A 17,291-nucleotide genomic window follows, 5' to 3' on the forward strand; every position below is an offset into this window, starting at 1 on the left:
TGTTAGTTTTAACTTTTTATCAAGCATGAGGGTTTTGAAAAAGCTTAGGTTCAAATGTGAGCTTAAATGCTTGGGAAAATGCACTGTAACGAGAACTGGTGTTTCCTTTTTCTCAACCTAGTTCATTACTTGATGGTTCTTTGACTTTTGGCTGAACCTTATGGATTAGTTACTTATAATATTGTTGGACACTGTTCTGTAACTGAGTTAATTTGGACTTTTTGCCATTTTCAACTTCTGTACCCTTTTAGATGTTTCTTTAATTGTTCCAGTTGCCTTTTGTGACTTGCAGAAAAATCTGATATCTCTGAAATGTTACTAAAACTTTGACAGTGCTGTACTTCTCATTTGTATAAACCATGATGCATATTTGAAAAGAAATGTGTTAAGATTGACTTCAGAGCTCTTGCACAACAGCTGTATAAACATTAGTAGAGTGAGTAGTCATAAGTAAGCAGTTTCCTTTAAATTTTGTGTGGCCTAAAAGTTTTAAAAATATGGCCACATTCTAGTTTAAAAACATTTTACACAAAGAAAAATTCTCAGGAGTGAAAATGTGAAATTTGGAGGGAAACAGGTATAAGCATTTTATTCATGTTTAAAAAATCTATTTAAGTCACTTAAACAAGAATTGTTAAAATTTATATAGCCTGTGAATGTATAGGAACATGTGTTCTTGCCATCCAAAACCACTGGGTTCCTGAGTTTGTAGTGAGAGATTGGTTATTGAGTTCTGAGAGCAAGGGGTTGTGAATGTGAATGTGATTGTTACATCCTGAGTTTTGGCTATTGAAAGTCTGAATAATAAGTGATAACAAGTGCGTGTTTATTGGCATCTTTTTGGTTCTTGAATTTTGTAAAGTGAGAATTCAAATAGCGAGAGTTCAGATAGTGGGGGATCTCTGTTTATTCTCTATATTTCTGTGGTCCTAGCAATTATATTTGTTATTTGTGGTTGCTTGTTGTATGAGTATCTGAATACATAGTCTGTAATGATAAGAAATCTTTGACTTTGAGCAAGGAAATACATTTTAAGTTAAGCTTAATATGTGGAAGCAAAAATACCAAATTAATTGATCAACTAACATTTAAAAATGATTTGGAGAGATGACATTTTAACAGAATTAGTATTAAGATCATACCTGTTTGGGGTATGAGTCAAAAAAACATTTTTTATCTTAAAAAATACAAGTTGACAACTTTATCTTAATTTACCATATGTGTGGAAGGGTACGGGATAAGAGAGTTGAGGAACTGGAACTGATAAATAATGAAAAAACAGATCATGGCCATTGTTTCTTATTCAGAGTACTTAAGAGATCCTTATTGAATTTGGTGTTTATTTTTTAATGGATTAGTATAGTAGTTTGGTGTTAACAAGCTATCTGCTGCATGGATTCATATGTTAGTGTACCATTGATTACGTATGTGATCCTGAGCAAATTTTTAAACTCTGCCTGAGTTGCTTCCTCTGTATGACAGTGGCATCAACTTTATAGGTTGTTGTATTGAATGGGGCAATAATATGCAAAACACTCAACATAGTTACTGGCATTTAGTAAATTATCAATAGATGTTATGTTACTATCAGGAATTATAATTGAATATTTTAATTTTGAGTTTATTTTCAATACTTTATGTGTTTTTGAAAAGTTGCATATCCCAGAATCTTCTTATTTAAAAGAAACATTTCATAATTTTGTAACCAAACTGGTTAACAACAGATGTGTATTTCATGCCAACTGGTTTAGGTCCTGTTTTTTGGAGATCTCCAACTGGGGAGGATAATGGGTGTTAAATAAATAATTCTGCCTTTGAGGTATGATGAGTGTTATGAAGCATTCAGTGCTTATCATAGCACATAATGGGGTGAGCTAACCTTTGGACTGGGGGTAGGGAGGGACAATGGAAATAGGGAAGGTTTTCTTGAGAAAGTGATGACTCAAAAACTTGGCATGAGTAGGAGATGGGCAGTGGAAGGAGAGATGAGAAAACATGGTCAAAGCAGAGGACCCAACATGTGTTAGAGTTCTGAGTTCAAAAAGCTTGGTATCATCGAGCAACTGAGAAATGGTCGTTATGGCTAATGTAGAGGATAGCTGTGTAGAGCTAGGGAGTAGACTACATGAGAGGCCAGATTTGGCCCACACACAAGTTTAACAAATTTGAATTAGCTGCCAACATTCACACATCAGGAGATTTCGCATAAAAATCTGGATTTCTGATTTCTCTTGAGCAATTAGAGGATATAGCAATACCCACATCTCTATTTTCAGATGTTAACCCACAGGTGGAACCTGGCAGCAGCTGTTCCCTCTAGAGGGGCATGTACTTTCCATTTTATGACCCAAATTAAGGTGCCAAATAAGTGAATACAATCAATTAATATTTAATTTGGTTGTTTATTAAGATTTCAGTCCCTACACAGGGTGCTGGGAGATTGAAGTTTTAGTGTGTTGTTCTTTACCTTAGTTTTATGGGAAGTCATTGAAGGAGTTTAATAAAAGCAAGTGAATAATGTGATCATTTTCAATTTTTAAAAAATTTAATCATTTTGGTTGCAATGTTTATTTACTGGGTGCAGAGGAGTGGGAAGATAACCAGTTAGGGAAGTCCAGGTCACAGAGGATATTAACTTAGACCACTTAGTGAGAGTGGAGAGAAGATAATTATTGGAGAAAAGGAGCTGATTCATGATGAAACGTTAAAGGGGGAGTTGGTGTTGTGGTACATGGGGTTAAGCCTCTGTGAGAATGGCATCCAGTTTGAGTCCCAGTGCTCAGCTTCTTGCTGATGCACCTGGTAGGCAGTGGATATTGGTTCAAATGCTTGGGTCCCTACCCATCTAGGAGACCAGGATGTAGCTGCTGGCTTTGGCCTGGCCCAGCCTTGGCTATTGTATCCTTTTGGGGATTGAACCAGTGGACAGTTCTCTCTCTCTCTTTCCCCCTCCCTTTGACTCTCTTTGTTGCTCTGCCTTTTAAATAAATAAATATAAATAACTCTTTAGAAAAAAAGATGTTAAACTATTAAGTTTCATAGAAAATGATGGCTGATTGAATATGCAGGCTGGGGGCCTATGGTAGAAGGAGGAAAGGAGTCCATGGTATCTGGGTGACGTGGTAATGGGTTACTAGGAAACATACTACCATATTTATTTCGTTAATGCTTTAGTTTATAGAATCAAATTACTTGAATTTAGTATATTTTTGTGGGGAAACCAATATATTCCTTCCTATTAAGTAATTTATGAATAATGTACAGTTTTTCAAATAATATATATATACTACACAGACATATAGATTTAGATGATAATCACATAAAAAGTGTAGCTTGGTGTTGATTATGGTCATTTTTAGCATCTTTAAAGTATCCAAAACAGGCATTTGTTACAATATACATGAATGTTGTTGTACTATAGTCTGATATAGAGAATGTATGTTCGTAATTTGTTTGTATAATAGACTTACATAATTTAAATTTACATAGCACTTTCTTTCGTTTTGGAAACTGACTTTCATTTTATATAAAGGGCTTTGTGTTTTATCTTAGATGTTTATTTATTTGAGTGGGCCATAAGTTACATATCCCAGTCGGAATTTTGTTAGTTTCAATTGAATACTTGAGTTTCCTCAAGGGAAACCATGTAGGCTTTAAAGTCAGAAGGGCCTAAAGTTGCTTTTTGGTTCTGTTCAGTAGACATAATCACTTTGAACCTATGCTGGCCAGACACGTGACTAGTGCACTTGAAATGTGGCTAGTACCGATTGCCCAGTGCTTCAGTGAGATTTTCTCAAGTTCTTCATGTCATGATTGACATTTTTGGCCTGATTTGGTACAGCCTTTATTAAAAGAGTAGTATTAAAAAAGTAAATAAATCTTATTATCATGATTTTGATTTTATTATCATCTTTCCTCATTTCATCCTTTTTCCATTCCATACTTTTCCCCAAATCTTGTTCCTTACTTAAGGTTTTTTGCTTATGTTTGGGGAAGGTCACATTGTTTATCATCTAATAAGTCTGTGAGATGATCCATTTCTTTTGTACCATATTTCCCTCAGTGGCTCTTCCTTTTATTCAGTGAATTATGTAAGATCTGTTTATATTTGACATTTGTCAACAACAGACTAGTATAGATGCCTTTGCTTTTTTTTTTTGTCTGTGTATATATTGAGGGATACTTTTTTCCGCTCCGAAGTTGAAAAAGTTTATTTATTTATTTGACAGGCAGAGTTAGACTGTGAGAGAGAGACAGAGAGAAAGATCTTCCTTCCGTTGGTTCACTCCCCAAATGTTTGCTTCGCCCGGCGCGTTGCGCCGATCCAAAGCCAGGAGCCAGGTGCTTCCTCCTGGTCTCCCATGTGGGTGTAGGGCCCAAGCACTTGGGCCATCTTCCACTGCTTTCCCAGGCCATCAGCAGGGAGCTGGATTGGAAATAGAGTAGCCAGGACTCAAACTGGTGCCCATATGAGATGCTGGCACTGCCCGCAGTGGCTTTACCAGCCACAGCACCAGCCCGGGAGAATAGGTTGATCTAAACAGCTCTGAATCTTTTTTGCTCCATTCTATTGATAGTAGCATCTCGAGTAGTCTAAATTGTTTTGGTGCTGGAACAGGTTTTTATGTAATTTCCAGATTCAGAGAACAATTGATAGTGTGTACATTCACAAAGATGATTTTTAAAAAAGATTTATTTATTTATTTATTTGAAAGTCAGAGTTACACAGAGAGAGAAGGAGAGGCAGAGAGAGAGAGAGAGAGAGAGAGAGAGAGAGAGGTCTTCCATCCGCTGGTTCACTCCGCAGTTAACCGCAACGGCCGGTGCTGCGCTGACCCAAAGCCAGGAGCAGGAGCTTCCTCTGGGTCTTCCCATGTGGGTGCAGTTGGGCCATCTTCTGCTGCTTTCCCAGGCCATAGCAGAGAGCTGGATCAGAAGTGGAGCAGCTGGTACTCAAACTGGCCCCCATATGGGATGCCAGCACTGCAGGCAGCGGCTTTACCCGCTATGCTACAGCGCCGGCCCCTACAAAGATGATTTTTATCTTGTCCATCACTACCCAGAATGCAGTTATTCATCCTGTGAGGGTACTTTAAAAACTTTGTGGGAAAAATAGGGTTAAATGATAAATTTATTTTGGTGCAAAGTAATTTTGAAATAATGTATACAAGTACTTCCCTTGCACAAATTCTTTAAGAGTTGCTCTCTGGTAGAATATAGCTAGTTAGATAATAAGGTAAGAATCGGGTAGGGACTGTGTAAAAAGGGAATTTGAATAGTGCTGTGATTGCACAGAGGTCTCATTTTGTCATTGGGACAGACCTTTGTGTCACTGAGTAAAATATAACTGAGATAGGATAGTAGTTTGGGCATTTTTTTGTTCCATGAAGTAAGGTTGGTTCTGTGCAATCTAAATATAGTTTCAACAAAACATTCTTCCAGGTTCTGACATTAACTACTACTTTTTTTTTTTTTTCTTTTTTGATGATCAGGTTTTATGGTTTTCTGCGCCTTTGACAAGTATTATAGTAATTTGGAAGGGGCTGTGTTTGGAAGCTGTTCTCCAGATGACTCGTTTAACTTTGATCTGGAACAAACTAATGGTGATTTTGATTTTGTTAGTTTAGCATTGTAATATCACTCAGTATGTCAATATGTTGTCCATTCTTTTCAGAAGTGAATAACACTGTTGGGATGGCATGGTTGAAAGGCAGAATGCCAAGGTGTAAGTCCTGATTTTCATGTTGGTCAGTGAGTGTTGGAGATTCCAGGAGATATAAGATACAATGCCTATAATAGGTGAACAGTATTTATTGGATGTAGTTAAATGTTTCAGGGAAATAAAATTTGTTCAAGCATTATTTTGTTTATTTGCTCTAAAAGCTATAATAGCCTCTATACAATATCTTGTAGATTTTATAAGGAGTTCTAGGGCTATGAAATGTTTATTCTCTCTTATTTATTAATATTTCTTTTGGGCTTTCTTATTAAAGTATCAAACTTACAATCTCAGAATATTTCTTCACAACATTAATGTAGATATATATAGATTATATAGCCTTCATAACATGTAGTTTAAAATTTTATTTTCTGTCATCACTATTTATTATAAATCAGTACTTGAATTATTGAGTTATTTTCATTTAATGTTATTTTCTAATAGTGTTTTTCGACCTGCAGAGTTCTTGCTAATATTTTACTTGCTAATGGCTGAGATAAAGCAAATTCACATGTAGACTTATTTCCTTAGCTTCCCTGCCATTAGGTAGTCATTTTATTTTAATCTTTCTCATGCATTGCTTGCTGATGGTCACATTTGATCATTGACTGTCTCTTCCAACAGAACATGGGATCCTTAGAGATGAATGACTGTATTTTATTTATCTTTGTATCTCTAACGCTTGAAGTACGTTTGATCCTTAATGAAAGTATATTCATATGACTGTTGAATAAATATTCATAACAAAGTGACAAGTTCCACAAGAGTAGTTATAAATAAAATGCAAGATGAAATCTTAAAGTGTGAATGATATAGTCTTTAATAAAAGCACTTTATAAAAATAATAAAAGGATTGGGAATAATTCATATAGGTTCTATCTAGAACATACTTATTCCCAAAACAGTATATCTAAAGTGTTTTGCCTACCTCTATATTGAATTTACTCTCTTCAGGAAAAAAGGAAGAAAGTAGTAGAGAATATGTGAGGAATGTTTTTATATATGTATTCTTCCTTAATCTTCACATTAGATCTGTAAATTAGTCATTACTAATCTCATTTTTACAAATATGAATACTGTAAAATTTATAACATGCCTAAAGCTTGAAAGTTTGCAACACAAAAGCTAGCTATCTACTAGAAATTAGTAGTATAAGATAAAGATTAATTGATTTTTAACCAGGCAGATATATTTGCTATTGTTTGAAAATTTTAAAAATACCTAATTTCTAATCTGAACTAACTACATGTTCCTTGGTTAGGAAAATAATTTTGCTACTTTCATTTTTTCTAATTGTGCCATTTTTGTTGGAAAAGTTTATTTTATTGCCATTGAATTTTTGTAGGAATGCTTTTCTTGCTAGAGCATGGTTGTAATGAAGTTGTGCTGAAGATTTGTTTTCTGATCAGGTTTTAGGATTTATCATAAAGAAACATCTCCTTCAAAGGGCATTCTTTCCAGAGATTTGTCTTAGTATTTTATATGACTCAGAAAGAAAGCATCGTATATTTGTAAGAACATTGGGCTCTGTGTTAAGAGGTGGGGACTCTAGTTTCAGTGTTGTCCTTAGCTGTTGAAATGTAGTTAGATTAGCTATTTAACTTCTGTGTGCTTGATATCCTTATTTATGAAATGCGAGGAATTGATTGAATCATGCCTTCAAGCTCATGTGTATGAAATATAAGTAATTGTATGAAATAGGGAACTGAAGAATGTGCAGCAATTTAGTTCAAACATCACAAATACTGTGTAGATAAAATGTATTTTGCAAAATAGGAATTAGTGTCATTTTTGTATGTAAAATTTGAGTTTCAAAATAATTTTAAGAATGATAAATTTTTATACATTATTATATGATTATTTATATAACAAAACCTGTACTAACTTAATAAGTGAAAACAAATGACCATTTTATACCTTCATGTTTCCCATTAGTTAAAAAGTATAATTTATTGAGGTTTTATGTGCCCGCCTGAAGGCATATATTTACAGAATGTTTCTAGGTAATGTTTTTGAGCCCAGTTAGCAATCATATCTTTTCATTTGTTGTCTAGGACGTTAGGACAGATTCTGTGGAAAATAGGGCTGTTAAGTAATTCAGGCCTTGGATCCTGGGAAAGCTCTTAATACTCCCTGAGACAAATTTTCTTTGATTTAGGACTGTAATTTCCTAAACTTAATATTGAGAGATGCCACTGAAAATCTGTTTTCCACATCTAAAAAGAACTTTTGGGACAAATCATGCAAATAATTTTTAAAAAATTAGGAGAGGATGAGGTAATCTGGAGCTACAAAGAGCAACACAGGTATTTTTTTCCTTTTCACTTTTATGTATTTATAAAACCAACCTCTATTATTTACGTAAGCCTCTTTGTCTCTTCCTAGTGACATTGATATTACCATTAAAAAATACTGGTCACATTCATCCATGCATTTACTTATTTTTATCAGCCCTAAGCATTAGATAGTAGCCCATGTTGTGGTGCAGTAGGTAAAGCCACCACCAGCGATGGCATGGGCACTGGTTCATGTCCTGGCTGCTCCGCTTCCTGTCCAGCTCCCTGATAATGGCCTGGGAAAGCAATGGAAGATGGCCCAAGTTCTTGGATCCCTGTACCCATGTGGGAGACCCAAATGAAGCTTTGACTCCTGGCTTTGGCCTGGTCCAGTCCTGGCCATTGCAGCCATCTAGAGATTGAACCAGCCGATGGAAGATAACTCTCTTTGTCTCTCGTTCTTTCATTGTAGCTGACTTTCAAACAATTTTTTTTGTAAAGAGCGTCAGAGATCAGACCTGGTAGCCAAGAGGTGGGGTACTGGCCAGGAAGGTGGCATGGACATAGTCTCTGGGCATTCAAGAGCAGACTGATGGCCTGGGAGGGGCTAAGCCTTAGTCTAGGTCCTGGCAGCAGCTGAAGAATTGCCCAGTGGTGAGCTTTCAGACTTGGTGGCCATTAGCTGGTTCTTTGGACCAGAGGTTAAGGTAGTGGGGGTGCAAGATAGGGTGGGGCTGGCTTGCAGTCTTCTTGAGGCCATCTTACCTTATCTACCTACATCATCCACTCATCCTGATCCTGTTGGTTGCCTTCTATGTCCACTTTATTGATTGCTCCATCATTAGTTACTTGTTTTTGCCATTCATCTTGTCCATGTCCTGGATGTATTCATCCTTTGAGTCCTCTTTGCTATCCTTATTGTCTCCATCATGTAACTCATTATAGTGCTCTGAGGCTGGCTTGATAACAGGTACCAAGTTTTCTTTATCTGTGATGCTTTGGAATGGACCTTGTGCTCTGTTTTTGCTAGAGTCATGCAGATTGAATCATCATGTCTCAGTCACATGGGGAGAGGGTGAGAGGAGGAAGATGGACATAATTCCTGAGTTTGAGTCTTGGTACCACCACTTACTAGTTGTTTGACCCTGGCCTAGTCACTAACCTTTCTGGGTCTCATTGCACTGGGAGGCAGGAGTGTCATATTCTTCTATTCAGCAAGTGTTTTTGATTATTTATAATACACCAAGTATTATGCTTGGTATTGGGGATTATTAGAGAATATTAGTGAAGATTAATTTTCACTATGGGCACTACTGAAAAATTCAAATCTTTTTTTTTTTTTAAAGATTTTTATTTATTTAATTGAGAGGTAGATTTATTTAATTGAGAGGTAGAGTTAACGGACAGTGACAGGGAGAGACAGAGAGAAAGGTCTTCTGTCTGTTGGTTCACTCCCCAAATGGCCACAATGGCAGGAGCTGGACCGATCCGAAGCCAGGAACCAGGAGTTTCTTCTGGGTCTCCCACGTGTGTGCAGGGGTCCCAGGGTCTTGGGCCATCTTCCACTGCTTTCTCAGGCCATGGCAGAGAGCTGGGTTGGAAGAAGAGCAGCCAGGACTAGAACTGTCACCCATATGGGTTGCCATCATTGCAGGCGGAGGATTAACCTACTGTGCCACAGCACCAGCCCCAACATCATTCTTTTTTTGGTAATATTTATTTATTTATTTGGCAGAGACAGTGCGAGCAAGCTAGTGAGCTGGCTAGTTCACTCCCCAAATGGTCACAACGGTCAGGTCTGGGCCAGGCTGAAACCAGGATCCTGGAACTCCATCTGGATCTTCCAAGTACTTGGACCATCACCCACTACTTTCTTAGGTACATTAACAGGGAGCTGAGTCAGAAGTGAAATAGTTGGGGCTCAAACTGGCACTCAGATGTGGGATACTGGCATTGTAAGTGGCAACTTAACTGCCCCAGTGCTGGCTCCGTTAACATCATTCTTAAAGCATGTATTAATACTTTTTGGGTCCCATTCTAGTGATCATAGAAATAACCTTGCCATCTATTTGAGGTTCTGGTACAAGTATCAGGTCATTGGCTTTTTTTTTTTTTTCAAGAGTTCAGATAAATTACAGCTTATTTTTCTCCATTTGTAGTTTTTGCTCATGTGCATTAATTTATGCATTTCTGGTATATGGACTAGTTTGGAAATAACAGGAAGCTATCCTGAAGACTTTTTTTTGTCAGGAACTAAACATTGATATCTGAAAAAATTATACCCATCATTTGGGCTAAATTGAGATCTGGGACAATGGTATGTGTCTATATATTTAACAATTTACATAAAGCTATTTATGGTTATATTTGTATGTTTATGAAGTTAAATATGCATATATGACTTTCAATTACATTACAGTAAACTAGCATCTGATACAAAATTTGTATATATCTTTTATTTATATAGTATTTTTATGTTTGTGATGCCATTAATAAACATCGATCTTTAATTTACTATGTAAAGATGGGTAACACCTAGGGTAAGGTAAACATTGAGCAGCTGGCTTCTCTGGTGACCTGTGGGTATAAATGTAAATTAATGGAATTTTCATGAAGAGCAATTTAGTTATCCCATGTCATTTTAAGTGCATATTCTTTGATTCAGCAATTCTGGGAACTTAACCTTGGGAAATCTTCACATCAGTGCACAAAGAAATGTTCAAGAATGTCCCCTGAAGCTATAACATGATATATTGTAAATGATCTAAATGTCTGTCAGTGGGAGATTAGTTAAATATTTGTATCCTGATAGATAGTTTTTTTTCCCCTTAATCCCTGTAGGTCTTTCTGGTTACTTTCCAAAAGTACCACACTATTTTTTAATTTCATGATTTTGTAGAAGTATGTTTTAATATCTAATAAGTGAATTCCTCTGTATCTTTAAGATACTTATTAGTTTATTTATTTTTAAAAATTTATTTATAAGGCAGATCAACAGAGAAAGAGGACTAAGAGAAAAAAGAGATCTTTAATCCCCTGGTTCACTCCTCAAATGGCTGCAATGGCTGTGTCTGGGCCAGCCTAAAGTCAGAAGCCTGAAACTCCATCCTGGTCTCCCATGTGGGTTGCAGGGGCCCAAGTACTTGGACCATATTTCTCTGCTTTTCCTGTAGATTGCCAGGAAACTGGATCAGAGGCAGAGCAGCCAGGACTCAAACTGGTACTCTGATATGGGATGCTGGTTTTGTAAGCAGTAATTTAAACTGCTGCACCATGATACTGACCCCATGATTTTAGTTTCAAAAAGTTATACATCAAAAGCCTTCCCAGATGATATTAGTGAATGTCATATACCCATTATTTAGCTTTGTTCAATCTGAACATTTTCTCATTTTAGCTGAAGATTGTCCTTCTTGAAGTAAGCCTTTACTGTGAGCTGGACATTGTCATTTTTAATACACTTTGTTTGTTTGTTTGTTTGTTTTTTTGACAGGCAGAGTGGACAGTGAGAGAGAGAGACAGAGAGAAAGATCTTCCTTTGCCGTTGGTTCACCCTCCAATGGCCGCCGTGGCTGGCCTACTGTGGCCGGCGCACCACACTGATCCGAAGGCAGGAGCCAGGTGCTTCTCCTGGTCTCCCATGGGGTGCAGGGCCCAAGGACTTGGGCCATCCTCCACTGCCTTCCCGGGCCACAGCAGAGAGCTGGCCTGGAAGAGGGGCAACCGGGACAGAATCCGGCACCCTGACCGGGACTAGAACCCAGTGCGCCGGCGCCGCAGGCAGAGGATTAGCCTAGTGAGCTGCGGTGCCAGCCTTTAGTACACTTCTATAACATATCCATTTGTTGAAATAAATTAGGTAGTTCTGCATCTTCTTTTTTTTTTTAAAAATATTTTATTTATTTATTTGAGAGAGAGAGTTACAGATAGAGGGAGAGATAAAGATCTTCCATGTGCTGGTTTACTCCCCAAGTGGCCGCAATGACCGTAGCTGTGCCGATTTGAAGCCAGGAGCCAGGAGTCTCTTCTGGGTCTCCCCTGTGGCTGCAGAGGCCCAGGCACTTTAACCATCCTCTACTGCTTTCCTAGGCCATAGCAGAGAGCTGAATCGGAAGAGGAACAGCCAGGACACGAACTAGTGCCCAGATGGGATGCTGGTGCCACAGATGGAGGCTTAACCTACTGTGCCACAGCGCTGGCCCCACTTCTGCATATTCTTAAACAGTTTTTTCCCCTCAATATTATTTTTGCAGTTTGTGCTATGTTGCTGTTTTGGACTCTGGTTTGATTATATTATCTATTTAGGGATTTGTTATATAATTAAACCTCAAATTATTTCTATATTGCTTTAGTGATATATTTTTAGATTAAATTTTATTTTGTTTTACTGAAGAAATTCTGTACATGTGTTCTTTAGCACATTTGTTTTTCTCCAAGGTAAAAACTTAGAATAGAATTACTGTGTTGTAGGAAATATGCATCATTAACTCTAAATTTCTTTATTAACAACCTTTGGCACTTTAGAGATAGAAATTTATACTCCCACTTGCATCTTTACAAATCATGTTATTGTTAGACTTTATAATACTTTGCCAACCTGACAACCTGATGTTGATTTTACTAATGAGAGAGAATTATTATTATTTTTACAAGCCCCCAACAACCACCTGTCTACTTTTTGTCTCTGTGGACTTAAATGTTCTGACTGTTTCACAGAAATAGAATCATGCAATGTAAGATCTTTGACTTAGAATTTGAAGTTCACATTATAACTTGTATTGATACTTCATTTCTTTTTATGGCTGAATGATACTTCATCTTTTTTTAAAAAAGATTTATTCATTTATTTGAAAGGCAGAATAACAGAGAGAAAGATAGAGACAGAGAAAAATCTTCCATCCACTGGTTCACTCTTCAAATGGCTACAGCATTCAGTGCTGGACCAGGCTGAAGCCAGGAGCCAGGAGCTTCTTCTGGGTCTCCCATGTGGGTGCAGGGGCCCAGGTACTTGGGCTACCCTCTACTGCTTTCCCAGATTGGAAGTGGAGAAGCTAAGACTCGAACTGACTCCCACATGGGATGTTGATGTTGGAGGTGGCTGCTTCACTAGCTGTGCAACTAAGTGGGCCCTGAAACTTCATTTTATATACACAATTTGTTTATGTATTCATCTGCAGATGGATATTTTGTCATCTTCTGTTAATAGTGTTGCTGTGAACACATATGTGAGTATATATGTTTGAGTACCTGTTTTCAGTTTTCTTAGTATACGTTGTAGCTAGGAGTGGAATTGCTAGGTGATATGGTGATTTTATGTTTACCTCTTGGTGGAACTACTAGGCTATTCTATGTAGTAGCTAAACTTCCACCTTTCTACCAGCAGTCTACAAAGGTTCTAATCTCTTTACATCCTCTCCAACACTTGTTAGTATCCATTTTAAAAAATATTTATTTATTTATTTGAAAGGCACAATTAGAGGGAGAGGGAGAGGGAGAGGGAGGGAGGGAAGGAGGGAGAGAGAGAGAGAATCTTTCATCCAGTAGTTCACTCTCCAAATGACCACAATAGCTAGAGCTGGGCCCATCTGAAACCGGTAGCCAGAAGCTTCTTCCTGTTCTCCCACATGGGTGCAGGGAACCAAGCACTTGGGCCATCCTCCACTGTCTTTCCAGGTGCTTTAGCAGGGAGCTGGATCAGAAGTGGAGCAGCTGGGACTTGAACTGGCGCCCATATGGGATGCCTGTGCTGCAGGCGGCAGCTTTACCTGCTGTGCCACAGCACTGCCCCTGTTTTCTGTTTTTTGAACTAAAAAAGTCAATTTATATCCATCCTCGTATGTATGAAGTAGTGTCCATGGTTTTATTTTGCATTTTCCTGTTGACTAAAGATGCTGAATGCTTTTTTATGTGCCTGCGTTTTGGAGAAATTCCTGTTCAGCTTCTTTTGTCTGTTTTTTAAATTTAGTTGTTTTTCTTTTGTTGTTGAATTGTTAAGTGTTCTTTATTTCTTCTGAATACTAGACCCTTATTAGATATATAGTTTGCAAATATTTTTTCCCTGTCAGTTGCCTTTCCATTTTCTTTATAATACCTTTTGTTGCACAAAATTTGTTAAATTTGATGAAATCCAATTTTATCTGTTTTTTTTTTTGTCCTTTGTACTTTTTTTGTGTTATATCTAATAATCTATTGCCAAATCTGAGGTCATGACAACTTATGATTTTAGTTCTTTTATTTAGGTTTTTAATGCATGTTGAGTTAATTTTTGTGATAAGAGACAGGGGTTCACTTAATTATTTTATATTTGGATATCCAGCTTGTCCCAGTAACACTTGTTGAAGAGGCTGTCTTTCCTATTGAATGGCTGAAAATTTCCTATTGAAAAATCATACATGTGATTTTACTTTGAACTTTCACTTCTATACCATTTGTTCATGTGACTATCCTTATCAGTATACATGGTTTTAATTACTGTAGCTTTGTAGTTAGTTTTGAATTTGGGAAGAGTGAATGTTCCAATTTTGTTTCTTCTCTCCCCCAATATTATTTGGGGCCACTGGCAATTCCTTATGTATTTGAAGGTAGGGTTTTCAGTTTTTACAAAAATAGTTGTTAGAATTTTGATAGAGATTACATTGAATTTGTAGATCACTTTGGGTACTATTGTCATCTTAACAATACTCTTCCAGTCCATGACCAGTGGTATTTTTGTGTTATTTAGGCCTTAAAATTTTTTTAGCAGTATTTGCAGTTTTCAGTATATAAATGTTTCCCATCCTTCCTTAAATTTATTCCTAGGCATTTATTCTTTTGTATTTTATTGTAATGTGTTTTCTTAATTTTCATTTTTAAATTTTCATTGCTGATGTATAAAAACAACTTCTTTTTGACTGCTGATCTTACACCTTGCACATTGTCTGAATTCATTTATTAGCTATAGTGGTTATTTGGTGTATTCTTCAGGATTATCTATATGCATGGAATCAGGTCATCTCTAAACAGATAGTTTGTTCCGAATTTGGATACTCTCTCTTCCCTAACTTAGAATTTAGCACAGTGTTGAATAGCAGTGGTAAAAGTGGGCATCTGTCTGATTTCTGATCTTAGGGGGAAAACTTTCTGTTTTCCATCATTCAGTATGGTGCTAACTGTGATTTTTCACAAATATGCTTTATCATATTGAGGAGATTCCCTGTTATTCATAGTTTAATGAGCATATTTATCATGAAAGGGTGTTGAATTTTGATGCTTTTTTTTTTTTTTTGCATTGAGATGATCATGTGTTTTATTTTTTCCTTCATTCTATTTATGTGATGTATTACATTGGTTGGTTTTCTTTTCTTTTTTTTTTTTTCATTGAAGATTTATTTATTTATTTGAGAGGCAAAGAGTTACTGAGAGGCAATGGCAGAGAAAGAGGGGTCTTCATCCCTGGTTCACTCCCCAAATGGCTGTAACAGCCAGAGCTGGGCCTTATCTGAAGCCAGGAGCTTCTTCTGGGTCTCCTACGTAGGTGCAGCGGCCCAAGGTCTTTGGCCATCCTCTTCTTTCCCAGGCCATAGCAGAGAGCTTGATCAGAAGTGGAGCAGCTGGGACTCAAATCCTGGCACCCATATAGGATGCTGGTACTGTAGGTGGCAGCTTTACCTGCTACCCATAGCGCCAGCCCTGGTTGATTTTTTTACATTGAACCATCCCCATATTTCCAGGATAAAAGTCCACTTGCTCATTATATATAATCTTTTAATCTATGCTTTTGAGTTCAGTTTGCTAACATTTTGTTGAGGATTTTTGCATTTGTCTTTAATAAGGACGTTTTGCTTTAATTTTCTTGTGATGTCTCTCACTGGCTTTGATATAAGGGTGGTTATTACTGGCCTTATAGAATAAGTTAGGAAGTGCCCCTTCCTGTTTTTAGAGGACTTTGAGAAGTCTTGGTGTTAATTCTTCAACTGTTTGTTAGAATTCACCAGTAAAATCACTAATACTGCACTATCATGATTACTGTAACTTTATGGAAAATTCTGCACTTTGCAGGATATGATGATTTGTAGTCTCTTCAGGTGATGATCTTGCCACACAGATAAGCAGGAGGGCCTCTTCTGAGACAGGCTATCCTAGAGTATTCTGGCAGGTATACTGGTTTTCGACTCAGGCATGTGAACAGCTTTGCAGAAGAGCTGGCTCTATATATGAGTGTCTTGGTGGGGCCCACATCTCTTCCCAGATTCGTAGAAGAGCCTTCTGAGTGTCTAAAGGTAAATGGTTGTCTGTCAGGGCTGGTTGATTGCCTTTCTGCATCCTACCTTGTTCTGATCCATGCCATATTCAGAATGATTTGGAGGTTTAAGTATGTAGGTGGGACCTTTCTCTAGTTTTCCATGGTGTTGGTGTGTCAGTGTGTACAGTTCTGCATTGGTTGAAGTACATGACAAGAATTGAGAGGGAGTGAGCAAAAGCATGTGCTTAGGTGTTAATTCCAGCATGATTTTCTCATTTGAATTACAACGAATTACGTGAGAGGAATCTTGAATACAAACAGTAAAACTAGTTGTAAAAAAAGTAAAAAAGGTGTTTATTGGAAGGATATTGCGTGGCTTTCAGAATTGGCATAAAGTGTGGAGAACTAAGTTTACAAAATAGGCATTAAATGATGCCAGATGCACAGAACTGTGATTAAGGTGAAGGAACAGAAAGGATCAGGGGTGTTAGTGCTGCTGATCAGTGAGCTCTGGCTATGGCATTGCTACCTCTGGACACTGGATGCATTTGCTTCCGGAGTGATTTCTTAAATTGAGTAACAATTAAAAAAGTCTATGGGGAATCGAGAATGTTGGGTAGTGATAACATGTGAGTAGAGTTTTGAAGAATGAACATGAACTTATCAGGGCAGGAGAGAAATAAAGGTGATTTTAGAGGAAAGAGTTACCTTGTACATAGTCTGAAAGGTGTGAAATTGCAGAATATTTTCAGGGAATGATCAAAAGCTGGAGCAGGGGCTAACATTGTGGTGCAGCTGATTAAGTTGCTGCCTGCAATGCTAACATTCCTATTGGAGTGCCAGTATGAGTCCTGGTTGATCCACCTCCCTTCTAATGAGCCTGGGCAAGCAGTAGATGATGACCCAAATAGTTGGGTCCCTGCCACCATGTGGGAGACTACGATGGAGTTTTGGGCTCTTGGCTTTGACCTGGCCAATCTCCAGGGGCTTTAGCCACTTGGGGTGTGAACCAGTGGGTGGAAGTTCTCTTTCTCTCTCTGTCTCTCCCTATCTTTGTGTCATTATGCCTTTCTAA

General features: G+C 37.5%; 1 protein-coding gene across 3 annotated transcripts in view; it reads left to right on the plus strand.

Annotated features, from left to right (window-relative positions):
• Nucleotides 1-17,291, plus strand: part of MAN1A2 (mannosidase alpha class 1A member 2) — a 207,292-nt gene that overhangs the window by 2,027 nt on the left and 187,974 nt on the right. The gene's annotated exons all lie outside the window — the stretch shown is intronic.

Source organism: Lepus europaeus, chromosome 5 (genome assembly GCF_033115175.1).
Source record: "Lepus europaeus isolate LE1 chromosome 5, mLepTim1.pri, whole genome shotgun sequence".
NCBI lineage: Eukaryota > Metazoa > Chordata > Mammalia > Lagomorpha > Leporidae > Lepus > Lepus europaeus.